Source organism: Silene latifolia, chromosome 1 (assembly GCF_048544455.1).
Source record: "Silene latifolia isolate original U9 population chromosome 1, ASM4854445v1, whole genome shotgun sequence".
Classification (NCBI taxonomy): Eukaryota; Viridiplantae; Streptophyta; class Magnoliopsida; order Caryophyllales; family Caryophyllaceae; genus Silene; species Silene latifolia.
Genome location: NC_133526.1, coordinates 15,692,364 through 15,711,202, shown reverse-complemented (window position 1 = coordinate 15,711,202; position 18,839 = coordinate 15,692,364). Strand labels below are relative to the sequence as shown.

At 42.8% G+C, this 18,839-nt stretch overlaps 1 long non-coding RNA gene across 1 annotated transcript; it reads right to left on the bottom strand.

Annotated features, from left to right (window-relative positions):
- Window positions 1–15,962: 15,962 nt before the first annotated feature.
- Window positions 15,963–18,118, bottom strand: LOC141652489 (uncharacterized). The gene is made up of 3 exons (XR_012547214.1): window positions 17,990–18,118; window positions 17,783–17,891; window positions 15,963–16,047 (listed from the first exon to the last, which is right to left on the bottom strand). It is a non-coding gene; the product is annotated as an uncharacterized LOC141652489 (long non-coding RNA).
- Window positions 18,119–18,839: the final 721 nt, after the last annotated feature.

Sequence of the window (18,839 nt, the reverse complement as noted above, 5' to 3'; positions counted from 1 at the left end):
CTCCAGCTAGATAAAGCGGCCACGCAAAGTTTGAGAACCAACGGAAGACATTTGGCGGTGCCGGTGTGCCACAAACCAGCATTCGCCGAAACTCGGATTATCCTGAAAAATGTGTTAAAGCTCGTTATTTGAAGCTGAAAACGAACAGGTTGATTCCTGAAATGAGATCGGATGCGTGATTGAAAAATAGGGAGAAAAAGAAACAGAGTCCGGTACGACCTTCCGAACGGTTGAAATTGAAGTGTATATAATACACGGTTTCTCGGGATTCCGGGGTCCCGGAAACAAAATTCTACGGAAATCACATAGAAAGTTCATCGGGTCAGATAAAGCGGCCACGCAAAGTTTGAGCACCAACGGAAGATATTTGGGGGTGCCGGTGTGCCACAAACCAGCATTCGCCGAAACTCGGATTATCGTGAAAAATGTGTTAAAGCTCGATATTTGAGGCTGAAATCGAACAGGTTGATTCCTGAAATCGATTAGGTTGATTCTTGAAATGAGCTCGGACGCGTGATTGAAAAACAGGGAGAAAAAGAAACCGGGTCCGGTACGACCTTCCGAACGGCTGAAATTGAAGTGTATAATACACGGTTTTTCGGGATTCCGGGGTCCCGGAACAAAATTCTCCGGAAATCACATAGAAAGTTCCTCGGGTCAGATAAAGCAGCCACGCAAAGTTTGAGTACCAACGGAAGACTTTTGGGGGTGCCGGTGGGCCACAAACCATCATTCCCCGAAACTCGGATTATCGTGAAAAAGGTGTTAAAGCTCGTTATTTGAGGCTGAAATCGAACAGGTTGATTCTTGAAATGAGCTCTTACGCGTGATTGAAAAACAGGTAGAAAAAGAAACATGGTCCGGTACGACCTTCCGAACGGCTGAAATTGAAGTGTTATATACACGGTTTTTCGGGATTCCAGGGTCCCAGAACAAAATTCTCCGGAAATCACATAGAAAGTTCCTCGGGTCAGATAAAGCGGCCACTTAAAGTTTGAGCACCAACGGAAGACATTTGGGGGTGCCGGTGTGCCACAAACCAGTATTCGCCAAAACTCGGATTATCGTGAAAAATGTGTTAAAGCTCGTTATTTGAGGCTGAAATCGAACAGGTTGAATCCTCAAATGAGCTCGGACGTGTGATTGAAAAACAGGGAGAAAAAGAAACAGGGTCCGGTACGACCTTCCGAACGGCTGAAATTGAAGTGTATAATACACGGTTTTTCGGGATTCCGGGGTCCCGGGATAAAATTCTCCGGAAATCACATAGAAAGTTCCTTGGGTCAGATAAAGCTAACATGCAAAGTCTAAGCACCAACGGAAGACATTTGGTGGTGCCCGTGTGCCACAAACCAGCGTTCGCCGAAACTCGGATTATCGTGAAAAATGTGTTAAAGCTCATTATTTGAGGCTGAAATCGAACAGGTTGATTCCTGAAATGAGCTCGGACGCGTGATTGAAAAACAGGGAGAAAAAGAAACAGGGTCCGGTACGACCTTCCGAACGGCTGAAATTGAAGTGTATAATACACGGTTTTTCGGGATTCCGGGGTCCCGGAACAAAATTCTCCGGAAATCACATAGAAAGCTCCTCGGGTCAGATAAAGCGGCCACGCAAAGTTTGAGAACCAACGGAAGACATTTGGCGGTGCCGGTGTGCCACAAACCAGCATTCGCCGAAACTCGGATTATCGTGAAAAATGTGTTAAAGCTCGTTATTTGAGGCTGAAATCGAACATGTTGATTCCTGAAATGAGATCGGATGCGTGATTGAAAAATAGAGAGAAAAAGAAACAGAGTCCGGTACGACCTTCCGAACGGCTGAAATTGAAGTGTATATAATACACGGTTTCTCGGGATTCCGGGGTCCCGGAACAAAATTCTCCGGAAATCACATAGAAATTTCCTCGGGTCAGATAAAGCGGCCACGCAAAGTTTGAGCACCAACGGAAGATATTTGGGGGTGCAGGTGTGCCACAAACCAGCATTCGCCGAAACTCGGCTTATCGTGAAAAATGTGTTAAAGCTCGTTATTTGAGGATGAAATCGAACAGGTTGATTCTGAAATCGAACAGGTTGATTCTTGAAATGAGCTCGGACGCGTGATTGAAAAACAGGGAGAAAAAGAAACAGGTCCGCTACGACCTTCCGAACAAATTTGAAATTGAAGTGTATAATACACGGTTTTTCGGGATTCCGGGTTCCCGGAAAAAAATTCTTCGAGAATCACATAGAAAGTTCCTCCAGCTAGATAAAGCGGCCACGCAAAGTTTGAGAACCAACGGAAGACATTTGCGGGTGCCGGTGTGCCCAAACCAAAGATTCGCCGAAACTCGGATTATCCTGAAAAATGTGTTAAAGCTCGTTATTTGAAGCTGAAAACGAACAGGTTGATTCCTGAAATGAGATCGGATGCGTGATTGAAAAATAGGGAGAAAAAGAAACAGAGTCCGGTACGACCTTCCGAACGGTTGAAATTGAAGTGTATATAATACACGGTTTCTCGGGATTCCGGGGTCCCGGAAACAAAATTCTACGGAAATCACATAGAAAGTTCATCGGGTCAGATAAAGCGGCCACGCAAAGTTTGAGCACCAACGGAAGATATTTGGGGGTGCCGGTGTGCCACAAACCAGCATTCGCCGAAACTCGGATTATCGTGAAAAATGTGTTAAAGCTCGATATTTGAGGCTGAAATCGAACAGGTTGATTCCTGAAATCGATTAGGTTGATTCTTGAAATGAGCTCGGACGCGTGATTGAAAAACAGGGAGAAAAAGAATCAGGGTCCGGTACGACCTTCCGAACGGCTGAAATTGAAGTGTATAATACACGGTTTTTCGGGATTTCGGGGTCCCGGAACAAAATTCTCCGGAAATCACATAGAAAGTTCCTCGGGTCGGATAAAGCAGCCACGCAAAGTTTGAGCACCAACGGAAGACTTTGGGGGGTGCGGTGGGCCACAAACCATCATTCCCGAAACTCGGATTATCGTGAAAAAGGTGTTAAAGCTCGTTATTTGAGGCTGAAATCGAACAGGTTGATTCTTGAAATGAGCTCTTACGCGTGATTGAAAAACAGGTAGAAAAAGAAACATGGTCCAGACGACCTTCCGAACGGTGAAATTGAAGTGTTATATACACGGTTTTTCGGGATTCGGGGTCCAGAACAAAATTCTCCGGAAATCACATAGAAAGTTCCTCGGGTCAGATAAAGCGGCCACTTAAAGTTTGAGCACCAACGGAAGACATTTGGGGGTGCCGGTGTGCCCAAACCAAGATTCGCCAAAACTCGGATTATCGTGAAAAATGTGTTAAAGCTCGTTATTTGAGGTTGAAATCGAACAGGTTGAATCCTGAAATGAGCTCGGACGCGTGATTGAAAAACGGGGAGAAAAAGAAACAGGGTCAGGTACGACCTTCCGAACGGTGAAATTGAAGTGTATAATACACGGTTTTTCGGGATTACGGGGTCCCGGATAAAATTCTCGGAAATCACATAGAAAGTTCCTTGGGTGAGATAAAGCTAACATGCAAAGTCTAAGCACCAACGGAAGACATTTGGTGGTGCCCGTGTGCCACAAACCGGCGTTCGCGAAACTCGGATTATCGTGAAAAATGTGTTAAAGCTCATTATTTGAGGCTGAAATCGAACAGGTTGATTCCTGAAATGAGCTCGGACGCGTGATTGAAAAACATGGAGAAAAAGAAACAGGGTCCGGTACGACCTTCCGAACGGCTGAAATTGAAGTGTATATACACGATTTTTCGGAATTCCGGGGTCCCGGAACAAAATTCTCTGGAAATCACATAGAAAGTTCCTCGGGTCAGATAAAGCGGCCACGCAAAGTGTGAGCACCAACTGAAGACATTTGGCGGTGCCGGTGTGCCACAAACCAGCATTCGCCGAAACTCGGATTATCATGAAAAATGTGTTAAAGCTCGTTATTTGAGGCTGAAATCGAACATATTGATTCCTGAAATGAGCTCGGACGCGTGATTGAAAAACAGGGAGAAAAAGAAACAGGGTACGGTACGACCTTCCGAACGGCTGAAATTGAAGTGTATATATAATACACGGTTTTTCGAGATTTCAGTGTCCCGGAACAAAATTCTCCGGAAATCACATAGAAAGATCCTCGGGTCAGATAAAGCGGCCACGCAAAGTTTGAGCACCAACGGAAGACAATTGTGGGTGCCGGTGGGCCACAAACCATCATTCCCCAAAACTCGGATTATCGTGAAAAAGGTGTTAAAGCTCGTTATTTGAGGCTGAAATCGAACAGGTTGATTTCTGAAATCGAACAGATTGATTCTTGAAATGAGCTCTGACGCGTGATTGAAAAACAGGTAGAAAAAGAAACAGGGTCCGGTACGACCTTACGAACGGCTGAAATTGAAGTGTTATATACACGGTTTTTCGGGATTCCAGGGTCCCAGAACAAAATTCTCCGGAAATCACATAGAAAGTTACTCGGGTCAGATAATGCGGCCACGCAAAGTTTGAGTACCAACGGAAGACATTTGGGGGTGCCTGTGTGCCACAAACCAGCATTCGCCGAAACTGGGATTATCGGGAAAAATGTGTTAAAGCTCGTTATTTGAGGCTGAAATCGAACAGGTTGATTCCTGAAATCGAACAGGTTGATTTCTGAAATGAGCTCGGACGCGTGATTGAAAAACAGGGAGAAAAATAAACAGGGTCCGGTACGACCTTCCGAACGGCTGAAATTGAAGTGTATATACACGATTTTTCGGGATTCCGGGGTCCTGAAACAAAATTCTGCGGAAATCACATAGAAAGTTTCTCGGGTCAGATAAAGCGGCCACGCAAAGTTTGTGCACCAACGGAAGACATTTGGGGGTGCCGGTGTGCCACAAACCAGCATTCGACGAAACTCGGATTATCGTGAAAAATGTGTTAATGCTCGTTATTTGAGGCCGAAATCGAACAGGTTGATTCCTGAAATCGAACAGGTTGTTTCCTGAAATGAACTCGGACGCGTGATTGAAAAACTGGGAGAAAAAGAAACAAGGTCCGGTACGACCTTCCGAACGACTGAAATTGAAGTGTATAATACACGATTTTTCGGGATTTCGGGGTCCTGGAACAAAATTCACCGGAAATCACATAGAAAGTTCCTCGGGTCAGATAAACCGGCCACGCAAAGTTTGTGCACCAACAAAAGACACTTGGGGTTGACGGTGTGCCACAAACCAGCATTCGCCGAAACTCGAATTATCGTGAAAAATGTGTTAATGCTCGTTATTTGAGGCTGAAATCGAACAGGTTGATTCCTGAAATCGAACAGGTTGTTTCCTGAAATGAGCTCGGACGCGTTATTGAAAAACAGGGAGAAAAAAACAAGGTCTGGTACGACCTTCCGAACGACTGAAATTGAAGTGTATAATACACGATTTTTCGGGATTTCGGGGTCCCGGAACAAAATTCTCCGGAAATCACATAGAATGTTCCTCGGGTCAGATAAAGCGGCCACGCAAAGTTTGAGCACCAACGGAAGCCATTTGGGAGTGCCTGTGTGCCACAAATCAGCATTCGCCGAAACTCGGATTATCGTGAAAAAAGTGTTAAAACTCGTTATTTGAGGCTGACATCGAACAGGTTGATTCCTGAAATGAGCTCGGACGCGTGATTGAAAAACAGGGAGAAAAAGAAACAGGGTCCGGTACGACCTTCCGAACGGCTGAAATTGAAGTGTATATAATAATACACGGTCTTTCGGGATTCCGGGATCCTGGAACAAAATTCTCCGAAAATCACATAGAAAGTTCCTTGGGTCAGATAAATAGGCCACGCAAACTTTGAGCACCAACGGAAGACATTTGGGGGTGCCGGTGTGCCACAAACCAACATTCGTCGAAACTCGGATTACCGTGAAAAATGTGTTAAAGCTCGTTATTTGAGGCTGAAGTCGAACAGGTTGATTCCTGAAATCGAACAGGTTATTTCCTGAAATGAGCTCGGGCGCGTGATTGAAAAATAGGGAGAAAAAGAAACAGGGTCCGGTACGACCTTTCGAACGGCTGAAATTGAAGTGTATATACACGGTTTTCCGGGATCCCGGAACAAAATTCTTCGGAAATCACATAGAAAGTTTCTCGGGTCAGATAAAGCGGCCACGCAAAGTTTGTGCACCAACGGAAGACATTTGGGGGTGCCGATGTGCCACAAACCAGCATTCGACGAAACTCGGATTATCGTGAAAAATGTGTTAATGCTCGTTATTTGAGGCTGAAATCGAACAGGTTGATTCCTGAAATCGAACAGGTTGATTCCTGAAATGAGCTCAGATTCATGATTGAAAATTAGGGAGAAAAAGAAACAGGGTCCGGTACGACCTTTCGAACGGCTGAAATTGAAGTGTATAATACACGGTTTTTCGGGATTTCGGGGTCCCGGAACAAAATTCACCAGAAATCACATAGAAAGTTCCTCGGGTCAGATAAAGCGGTCACGCAAAGTTTGAGCACCAACGGAAGACATTTGGGGTGCCGGTGTGCCACAAACCAGCATTCGCCGAAACTCGGATTATCGTGAAAAATGTGTTAATGCTCGTTATTTGAGGCTGAAATCGAACAGGTTGATTCCTTAAATCGAACAGGTTGTTTCCTGAAATGAGCTCGGACGCGTGATTGAAAAACAGGGAGAAAAAGAAACAAGGTCTGGTACGACCTTACGAACGACTGAAATTGAAGTGTATAATACACGATTTTTCGGGATTTCGGGGTCCCGGAACAAAATTCTCCGGAAATCACATAGAATGTTCCTCGGGTCAGATAAAGCGGCCACGCAAAGTTTGAGCACCAACGGAAGCCATTTGGGGGTGCCGGTGTGCCACAAATCAGCATTCGCCGAAACTCGGATTATCGTGAAAAATGTGTTAAAACTCGTTATTTGAGGCTGACATCGAACAGGTTGATTCGTGAAATGAGCTCGGACGCGTGATTGAAAAACAGGGAGAAAAAGAAACAGGGTCCGGTACAACCTTCCGAACGGCTGAAATTGAAGTATATATAATAATACACGGTTTTTCGAGATTCCGGGATCCTGGAACAAAATTCTCCGAAAATCACATAGAAAGTTCCTTGGGTCAGATAAAGAGGCCACGCAAAGTTTGAGCACCAATGGAAGACATTTGGGGGTGCCGGTGTGCCACAAACCAGCATTCGCCGAAACTCGGATTATCGTGAAAAATGTGTTAAAGCTCGTTATTTGAGGCTGAAATCGAACAGGTTGATTCCTGAAATCGAACAGGTTGATTCCTGAAATGAGCTCGGACGCGTGATTGAGAAACAGCGAGAAAAAGAAAGAGGGTCCGGTACGACCTTCCGAACTAGGGCAGAGCAAAAAATCCGATTATCCAAATTGATCCGATATCCGATCCGAATCTGATCCGAATGTTTGGATATCCGATCCGAAATTTAAGTTTGGTTTGGATATCTGATCCGAAATCTTTGGTTTTGGTTTGGATATGGATATTAGAATTAAAACATTTGGATATCCGATCCGATCCGAAACTATAGTTTTCTAGTATAATTTCGAGAAAATAAAATTTATTTGATACAACAACTTAATTAATATTTAAAATATTAGAGAAATATATAGATGGTACTTAAATTTTATGTCGAGAACATTGGAATAAGAATATTAAAGAAAATCATCATGTAAGACTATGAATAAAATCGTGTTTCAAACTTAATTTTAAAGTAAATTCTAAAATATGGATATCCAATGGATATCCGCATCCGATCCGATTATTTTGGATACCCGAACATTGGATATCCGAAACATTTGGTTTGGATATTGGATATCTAACTTCAGGATTTTTAATATGGATATCCGATCCGAACTAGCACTTTGGATCAAATACCTGATCCGTACTCTGCCCTATTCCGAACGGCTGAAATTGAAGTGTATAATACACGGTTTTTCGGGATTTCCGGGTCCCGGAACAAAATTCACCGGAAATCACATAGAAAGTTTCTCGGGTCAGATAAAGCGGCCACGCAAAGTTTGAGCACCAACGGAAGACATTTGGGGTGCCGGTGTGCCACAAACCAAAGATTCGCGAAACTCGCATTATCGTGAAAAATGTGTTAATGCTCGTTATTTGAGGCTGAAATCGAACAGGTTGATTCCTGAAATCGAACAGGTTGATTCCTGAAATGAGCTCGGACGCGTGATTGAAAAACAGGGAGAAAAAGAAAGAGGGTCCGGTACGACCTTCCGAACGGCTGAAATTGAAGTGTATAATACACGGTTTTTTCGGGATTCCGGGGTCCCGGAACAAAATTCTCCGGAAATCACAAAGAAAGCTCCTCAGGTCAGATAAAGCGGCCACGCAAAGTTTGAGAACCAACGGAAGACATTTGGCGGTGCCGGTGTGCCACAAACCAGCATTCGCCGAAACTCGGATTATCCTGAAAAATGTGTTAAAGCTCGTTATTTGAGGCTGAAATCGAACAGGTTGATTCCTGAAATGAGATCGGATGCGTGATTGAAAAATAGGGAGAAAAAGAAACAGAGTCCGGTACGACCTTCCGAACGGCTGTGAAGTGTGTATAATACACGGTTTTTCGGGATTCCGGGGTCCCGGAACAAAATTCTCCGGAAATCACATTGAAAGTTCATCGGGTCAGATAAAGCGGTCACGCAAAGTTTGAGCACCAACGGAAGATATTTGGGGGTGCCGGTGTGCCACAAACCAGCATTCGCCGAAACTCGGATTATCGTGAAAAATGTGTTAAAGCTCGTTATTTGAGGTGAAATCGAACAGGTTGATTCCTGAAATCGAACAGGTTGATTCCTGAAATGAGCTCGGACGCGTGATTGAAAAACAGGAGAAAAAGAAACAGGTCCGTGCACGACCTTCCGAACGGTGAAATTGAAGTGTATAATACACGGTTTTTCGGGATTACAGGGTTCCGGAACAAAATTTTTCGGAAATCACATAGAAAGTTCCCCCGGCTAGATAAAGCGTCTACGCAAAGTTTGAGCACCAACGGAAGACATTTGGGGGTGCCGGTGTGCCACAAAACAGCATTCGCCGAAACTCGAATTATCGTGAAAAATGTGTTAAAGCTCGTTATTTGAGGCAGAAATCGAACAGGTTGATTTCTGATATCGAACAGGTTTATTCCTGAAATGAGCTCGGACGCGTGATTGAAAAACATGGAGAAAAAGAAACAGGGTCCGGTACGACCTTCCGAACGGCTGAAATTGAAGTGTATAATACACGGTTTCTCGGGATTCTGGGGTCCCGGAACAAAATTCTCCGGAAATCATATAGAAAGTTTCTCGGGTCAGATAAAGCGGCCACGCAAAGTTTGAGCACCAACGGAAGACATTTGGGGGTGCCGGTGGGCCACAAACCATCATTCCCCGAAACTCGGATTATCGTGAAAAAGGTGTTAAAGCTCGTTATTTGAGGCTGAAATCGAACAGGTTGATTCCTGAAATCGAACAGGTTGATTCTTGAAATGAGCTCTGACGCGTGATTGAAAAACATGTAGAAAAAGAAACAGGGTCCGGTACGACCTTCCGAACGGCTGAAATTGAAGTGTTATTATATACACGGTTATTCGGGATTCCAGGGTCCCAGAACAAAATTCTCCGGAAATCACATAGAAAGTTCCTTGGGTCAGATAAAGCGGCCACGCAAAGTTTGAGCACCAACGGAAGACATTTGGGGGTGCCGGTGTGCCACAAACCAGCATTCGCCAAAACTCGGATTATCGTGAAAAATGGGTTAAAGCTCGTCATTTGAGGCTGAAATCGAACAGGTTGATTCCTCAAATAAGCTCGGACGTGTGATTGAAAAACAGAGAGAAAAAGAAATAGGGTCCGGTACGACCTTCCGAACGGCTGAAATTGAAGTGTATAATACACGGTTTTTCGAGATTTCAGTGTCCCGGAACAAAATTCTCCGGAAATCACATAGAAAGATCCTCGGGTCAGATAAAGCGGCCATGCAAAGTTTGAGCACCAACGGAAGACATTTGGGGGTGCCGGTGTGCCACAAACCAGCATTCGCCGAAACTCGGATTATCGTTGAAAATGTGTTAAAGCTCGTTATTTGAGACTGAAATCGAACAGGTTGATTTCTGAATTGAGCTCGGACGCGTAATTGAAAAACAGGGAGAAAAAGAAACAGGGTTCGGTACGACCTTCCGAACGGCTGAAATTGAAGTTTATAATACACGGTTTTTCGGGATTCCGGGGTCCCGGGACAAAATTCACTGGAAATCACATAGAAAGTTCCTTGGGTCAGATCAAGCGGCCACGCAAAGTTTAAGCACCAACGGAAGACATTTGGGGGTGCCGGTGTGCCACAAACCAGCATTCGCCGAAACTCGGATTATCGTGAAAAATGTGTTAAAGCTCGTTATTTGAGGCTGAAATCGAACAGGTTGATTCCTGAAATGAGCTCGGACGCGTGATTGAAAAACAGGGAGAAAAAAAAACAGGGTCCGGTACGACCTTCCGAACGGCTGAAATTGAAGTGTATAATACACGGTTTTTCGGGATTCCGGGGTCCCGGGACAAAATTCACCGGAAATCACATAGAAAGTTCCTTGGGTCAGATAAAGCGGCCACGCAAAGTTTAAGCACCAACGGAAGACATTTGGGGTGCCCGTGTGCCACAAACCAGCGTTCGTCGAAACTCGGATTATCGTGAAAAATGTGTTAAAGATCATTATTTGAGGCTGAAATCGAACAGGTTGATTCCTGAAATGAGCTCGGACGCGTGATTGAAAAACAAGGAGAAAAAGAAACAGGGTCCGGTACGACCTTTCGAACGGCTGAAATTGAAGTGTATATACACGGTTTTTCGGAATTCCGGAGTCCCGAAACAAAATTCTCCGGAAATCACATAGAAAGATCCTCGGATCAGATAAAGCGGCCATGCAAAGTTTGAGCACCAACGGAAGACATTTGGAGGTGCCGGTGTGCCACAAACCAGCATTCGCCGAAACTCGGATTATCGTGAAAAATGTGTTAAACCTCGTTATTTGAGGCTTAAATCGAACAGGTTAATTCCTGAAATGAGCTCGGACGCGTAATTGAAAAACAGGGAGAAAAAGAAACAGGGTCCGGTACGACCTTCCGAACGGCTCAAATTGAAGTGTATAATACACGGTTTTTCAGGATTCCGGGGTCCCGGGACAAAATTCACCGGAAATCACATAGAAAGTTCCTTGGGTCAGATAAAGCGGACACGCAAAGTTTAAGCACCAACGGAAGACATTTGGGGGTGCCCGTGTGCCACAAACCAGCGTTCGCCGAAACTCGGATTATCGTGAAAAATGTGTTAAAGATCATTATTTGAGGCTGAAATCGAACAGGTTGATTCCTGAAATGAGCTCGGACGCGTGATTGAAAAACAGGGAGAAAAAGAAACAGGGTCCGGTACGACCTTCCGAACGGCTGAAATTGAAGTGTATATACACGGTTTTTCGGAATTCCGGAGTCCCGGAACAAAATTCTCCGGAAATCACATAGAAAGTTCCTCGGGTCAGATAAAGCGGCCACGCAATGTTTGAGCACCAACTGAAGACATTTGGCGGTGCCGGTGTGCCACAAACCAGCATTCGCCGAAACTCGGATTATCATGAAAAATATGTTAGAGCTCGTTATTTGAGGCTGAAATCGAACAGGTTGATTTCTGAAATGAGCTCGGACGCGTGATTGAAAAACAGGGAGAAAAGAAATAGGGTCCGGTACGACCTTCCGAACGGCTGAAATTAATGTATAATACACGGTTTTTCGAGATTCCAGTGTCCCGGAACAAAATTCTCCGGAAATCACATAGAAAGATCCTCGGGTCAGATAAAGCGGCCACGCAAAGTTTGAGCACCAACGGAAGACATTTGGGGGTGCCGGTGGGCCACAAACCATCATTCCCCGACACTCGGATTATCGTGAAAAAGGTGTTAAAGCTCGTTATTTGAGGCTGAAATCGAACAGGTTGATTCCTGAAATCGAACACGTTGATTCTTGAAATGAGCTCTGACGCGTGATTGAAAAACAGGTAGAAAAAGAAACAGGCTCCGGTACGACCTTCCGAACGGCTGAAATTTAAGTGTTATATACACGGTTTTTCGGGATTCCAGGGTCCAAGAACAAAATTCTCCGGAAATCACAAAGTTCCTCGGGTCAGATAAAGCGGCCACGCAAAGTTTAAGCACCAACGGAAGACATTTGGGGGTGCCTGTGTGCCACAAACCAGCATTCGCCGAAACTGGGATTATCGGGAATAATGTGTTAAAGCTTGTTATTTGGGGCTGAAATCGAACAGGTTGATTCCTGAAATGAGCTCGGACGCGTGATTGAAAAACAGGGAGAAAAATAAACAGGGTCCGGTACGACCTTCCGAACGGCTGAAATTGAAGTGTATATACACGGTTTTTCGGAATTTCGGGGTCCCGGAACAAAATTCTCCGGAAATCACATAGAAAGTTTCTCGGGTCAGATAAAGCGGCCACGCAAAGTTTGTGCACCAACGGAAGACATTTGGGGGTGCCGGTGTGCCACAAACCAGCATTCGCCGAAACTCGGATTATCGTGAAAAATGTGTTAATGCTCGTTATTTGAGGCTGAAATCGAACAGGTTGATTCCTGAAATCGAACAGGTTGATTCCTGAAATGAGCTCAGACGCATGATTGAAAATTAGGGAGAAAAAGAAACAGGGTCCGGTACGACCTTCCGAACGGCTGAAATTGAAGTGTATAATACACGGCTTTTCGGGATTTCGGGGTCCCGGAACAAAATTCACCGGAAATCACATAGAAAATTCTCGGGTCAGATAAAGCGGTCACGCAAAGTTTGAGCACCAACGGAAGACATTTGGGGTGCCGGTGTGCCACAAACTAGCATTCGCCGAAACTCGGATTATCGTGAAAAATGTGTTAATCCTCGTTATTTGAGGTTGAAATCGAACAGGTTGTTTCCTGAAATGAACTCGGACGCGTGATTGAAAAACAGGGAGAAAAAGAAACAAGGTCCGGTACGACCTTCCGAACGGCTGAAGTTGAAGTGTATAATACACGGTTTTTCGGGATTTCGGGGTCCTGGAACAAAATTCACCGGAAATCACATAGAAAGTTCCTCGGGTCAGATAAAGCGGCCACGCAAAGTTTGAGCACCAACAGAAGACACTTGGGGGTGACGGTGTGCCACAAACCAGCATTCGCCGAAACTCGGATTATCGTGAAAAATGTGTTAATGCTCCTTATTTGAGGCTGAAATCGAACAGGTTGATTCCTGAAATTGAACAGGTTGTTTCCTGAAATGAGCTCGGACGCGTGATTGAAAAACAGGGAGAAAAAGAAACCAGGTCTGGTACGACCTTCCGAACGACTGAAATTGAAGTGTATAATACACGATTTTTCGGGATTTCGGGGTCCCGGAACAAAATTCTCCGGAAATCACATAGAATGTTCCTCGGGTCAGATAAAGCGGCCACGCAAAGTTTGAGCACCAACGGAAGCCATTTGGGGGTGCCGGTGTGCCACAAATCAGCATTCGCCGAAACTCGGATTATCGTGAAAAATGTGTTAAAACTCGTTATTTGAGGCTGACATCGAACAGGTTGATTCCTGAAATGAGCTCGGACGCGTGATTGAAAAACAGGTAGAAATAGATACAGGGTCCGGTACGACCTTCCGAACGGCTGAAATTGAAGTGTATATAATAATACACGGTTTTTCGGGTTTCCGGGATCCAGGAACAAAATTCTCCGAAAATCACATAGAAAGTTACTCGGGTCTGATAAAGAGGCCACGCAAAGTTTGAGCACCAACGGAAGACATTTGGGGGTGCCGGTGTGCCACAAACCAGCATTCGCCGAAACTCGGATTATCGTGAAAAATGTGTTAAAGCTCGTTATTTGAGGCTGAAATCGAACAGGTTGATTCCTGAAATCGAACAGGTTTATTTCTGAAATGAGCTAGGACGCGTGATTGAAAAACAGGGAGAAAAGGAAACAGGGTCAGGTACGACCTTCCGAACGGCTGAAATTGAAGTGTATAAACTTCAATTTAAGTCGTTCGAGAGGCCATCCGGGATTGCGTTTATTTTTCTCCCGCTTTTTCTACCACGCGTCTAAGGTAAGGTCAGGAGTTACCCTATTCAATTTTAGTATCAAATAACAAGTACTAAACCAATTTTAGCGAGTATCCGGTTTAAGTTTGAGACTCGTTCAACACACACCGGCAGCCTCAAATGGTCGTTATTACTCCTCAAATTTTGTGAGGCTGCTTTATCTTACTCGAGAAATCATTCTTGTGATTTACGAGAAATTTTTTAGGGGAATTTAAAATCCCGAAAAACGTGTATTATACACTTTAACTTGAGTCGTTCGATATGCAAACTCGGCTCGTGTTTATGTTGCTCTCGCTTTTACTACCATGTGTCTAGGATCGCTTCAAGAGTTATTCTATTCAATTTCAGCACAAAATAACAAGTATTAAACCAATTTTAACGAGTATCCGATTTAAGTTTGAGACTGGTTTAACGCACGCCGGCAGCCTCAAATTTCCGGTGTTGCTCCTCAAATTTTGCGAGGTTGCTTTATCTGACACGAGAAATCATAGATTTGATTTAAGGACATTTTATTCCATGGACCTTAGAATCCCGAAAACGTGTATTATAATTTATACACTTCAATTTAAGCCGTTTGAGAGTCCGTTCCGACCGTGTTTATTTTTCTGCCGCTTTTTCTATCACGTGTCGAATTAAGGTCGTTTCAGGAGGTGCCCTATTTAATTTTAGCTCTAAATAACAAGTATTAAACCACTTTCATCGAGTATCCGATTTAAGTTTGAGACTGGTTTAACGCACACCGGAAGCCTCAAATTTCCGCTGTTGCACTTCAAATTTTTTGAGGCTGCTTTATCTTACCCAAGAAATCATTCTTGTGATTTACGGACATTTTTTTCCGGGGCCTTAGAATTTTGAAAAACGTGCATTATACACTTCAATTTGAGACTTCGAGAGGCCATCCGGGGTCGTGTTTATTTTTCTCCCGCTTCTTCTAACACGTGTCGAGGGTCGTTCCAGGAGTTACCCTATTCAATTGCAGCACCAAATAACAAGTAGTAAACCAATTTCAGCGAGTATCCGATTTAAGTTTGAGACTGGTTTAACGCACACCGGCAGCCTCAAATGGCCGCTATTGCTCCTCAAATTTTGTGAGGCTGTTGTATCTGACCCGACAAATCATAGGTGTGATTTACGGACATTTTTTTCCGGGACCTTAGAATCCCGAAAAACGTGTATTATACACTTAAATTTAAGCCGTTCGAGAGGCTGTCCCGGATCGTGTTTATTTTCTCCCGCTTTTTCTTGTCTAACACTATATATTTTTCATAATTAAAATAAAGGATGACATTAGGGCCCCAGCGGGTGGTACCGAAACTCGGCGCCACCTTAATTAATAAAAGGAAAAATATGTAAATAAATAAGCACAAAATCTCATTTGTGACGGCGATATCCGTCACAAGCTTGTGGCGGATACCATTTCCTCTCACAAAATACCCATGAGAGTTGAGTGGGGAAGCACATGGGGGGTGTCCCACCTTATCCCCTCTTCCTTTTTGTGAGAGGTCACAAGCTTTTGACATGATTAGTGTGACACCCTTAAATAACCCGATAATTAAACGCGTAAATTCTACGGAAAAACTGGTAGGATATGTTTGTAATTGGTTCAACTAGCCAAAAACCTGTAATTTCAAAAAAAAAATCTAAACCAATCACAACATTTCCAACGTTCCCAATAGACGGGTGCCAAAACCTGCAATTGCTAACAATCTAACTTACTTGCACCGCTAAAGGTAAGAAAATACATAATGATACAACCCAAAATAGAAAAGGGAGACATATGTCCCTTCAAATTATATACAAAACCAAAAGTTAAAAGATTATATACATAACCAAAAGATAAAAGGTTTCTACAAAAGAAAGCCAAACTAGGTCCAAGGTTCCTTGCTCACTAGCTCGTCTGTGACCCCAACTAAGCATCAACAACCTGTCAATCGCATTTTATACAAACACGAAAGCCACAATTCAGTGGGGAGTAACTTCGAGTCCTCCAAATACCACGAATCGTCATAATTAATGTAACATGTAGTAAAACATGTAAACTATATGATAATTCATCTAATTTCCAAGCATCCTAACATATGAATGCTAAATTGACTAATTTAAACTATCATGTGAAAAATTTAACAAATTGTAATCCAAACTCTATCAACCATAGCCGGCTTGCATCTCACCTTCTATGATTCATAGAATCATCAAATAAGAAAGGGCAATATATCAAAGACAGGCATAAGTTCTTAGTCCCGTCAATAGTCACTTTGTAACTCGAGTCTATACCACGAGGTAGGGAAGGTAATCGAACCGGTATCTTGGCTCAGCGGTTAATATTAATAAAACATGGCCAAGAGACAACACAACCCTAGCCTAAAAAATCACTTGGAGACCTAGACATGCGGATACACACCACCGCACCCAAGACCCACTATTTTTCTAAAACAAAGTGAGTACCCTAAGGAGTCCACCAAAGGGTTGGCTAGTACTTAAGCTGACCACTTACTATCAAAATAAGTAACTGAGGTCATGCCCCAACTTGGATATAAATCCACTAGTCAGGAACACAAAGGCTATCAAGCAGTGAACATATACTCGTCAAAGACTATAAAGACCTATCTATGATGAAGGCCGAAATACTCACCTAGGACCTAGTCCCAGCTAGTCCCAGATTGAATACTTTAGCCCACACCACACAAGACTCACCACACAAGTCAATTAAGACACCCACTTAACCATAAGAGGGCAAAAAGTCCAACTTACCAACCTAAATGCTAACATTCTATCATGTGAAAGGCTATATAAATGTCTATTCAGCAAACAACCCAACAATATCCTCAATAAGTATTCAATACTAATTTCTAATTCTAGCAATTTTAACAATATTAAAGGCTTTAGGGGAAACTAGGGCCATTTCTACAATACAAGATACTATTAAATTCAATAAGCTATACATGTGAACTAAAGCTTGATAAATGGCCTAAAACAAGAAAAAGGCCGATTATCTAAATCATTCAACCGAATTTTTTACCCGCAACCCCAGACCTGCGACAGTGCACGGGTCAAATTGTGGTGACCAATCACTCAATTAATCGACATCGCATCAGTCAAAGGGACTAAGGCTCAGTTTTCGGCACAATCAACAAAACATTACAATTATCGCTATAAAATTCATTTTGAGCCTATTAATTACAATTTCATTTTGTAAACTATCATAACATGTGATAACTATTAATATAAGCACAATTTTACCATTAACATAATTTTTATTACTAGTATGATTCAATTCAAAATACTACCCATTTGTTACTTATTTTAATTATAACATTAATCAACCTAAAATGCCCAATATTGTACGAAAAACCGCGAAACAAGCACGGACCAACCCGGGCCAACCCCAAGGCCGGCCGTGGGCTGCCGTGGGCCTGCCGGCTGCTGGCCGTCCCCTACACCACCATTTTTTTCCATTTTTGTTTAGTAAAAGACCGTCTGAACACTAATTAATCGTTCCCAATTCAACTTTGTTAATTTAAACTAACAAAAGACACAAGTTAAGCATGCATGCAACAAATTTTAACATGTGAAAACTACTACTCAAACAAAAATCACCAAACATACAAAAACAACAAAGATTGTGACGATAATTCGTCGAGTAACTCGAAATATGTTACCTTAAGCTAGAAAATGAGCAATTAGCACCTCAAAACCCAAACCCTAACGACAACTAGCCGCTATCCTCTACAATATACGAGTCCCCGAACTCGTCCTCCAATTCTTCACCTAAATAAACAATTAAAACACAAAGATAAGTATATAAAACCGAAATTTCCGAAAATTGGTCTTAAAACAACTTCAAGAAAACTGAACTTAAATTATACCAAGTTGTAGATCTCGACGAGGGGATTCCGGAAAGGTAAATTTCGTGAAAATCCGATAAGAAACGAAGAAATTATGGCCAAAACAGCTTGATTTTTGGTTGAAATGTGTTTGGTTTTGGTTTTTAGAGGTTGAAGATGAACTTAAGAACAAAAATCAGAAAAAAAGAAAGAAAAGGGGAAGGGGAGCCGGGTAAGGGAGAAAGGAAAGGAGGAGAGCGGGTTTGAGTCGGGATTTTTCGAGTCGGTTTTGACCCGTTTCGATTATAATTAAAACCGCAAGTCAAACGCAAATTCCGTCAAGACCAAAGTTCTTAAACACGAGATTACAAGAAAATTGAGTATTCATACGACCCATTTCCAAATTCGTTTACCGAACGTTCAAAAGAATTGTCATTTTCCCCCCGATACGCCCTTATTTCGAAATAAAAAGTTTTACACGGTTTAAACTATTTTTAAACATTACGAAACTATCAAAATAAATACTTTTCTTCAAAATATAATAAAATTATATTTCTTTGAATTATTTTTACTTTAATTACTTTAAATATCAAATTTTATTTGATTAATAAATTATTTTCGAAATATATTAATGATCCGAAATTACGGGGCGTTACAACTAGTCCGTCACAAACAAGACGCTTTGATAAATAAGATCAATTTCTAACTTTTGCGCCTAACTTGATGGGTAGCATTGCAAATTTATAACTTAACCTAATCATATCAAATTAAGATAAGATTTAATAATTTCATAATGCATCTGAGAGACTGGGATAGTATTCTCCTGCTAATTGATTTCTGCAGAAGTACAATCAATTCAACAAAATTCATCCATGGACAAAAAGTTATCTGT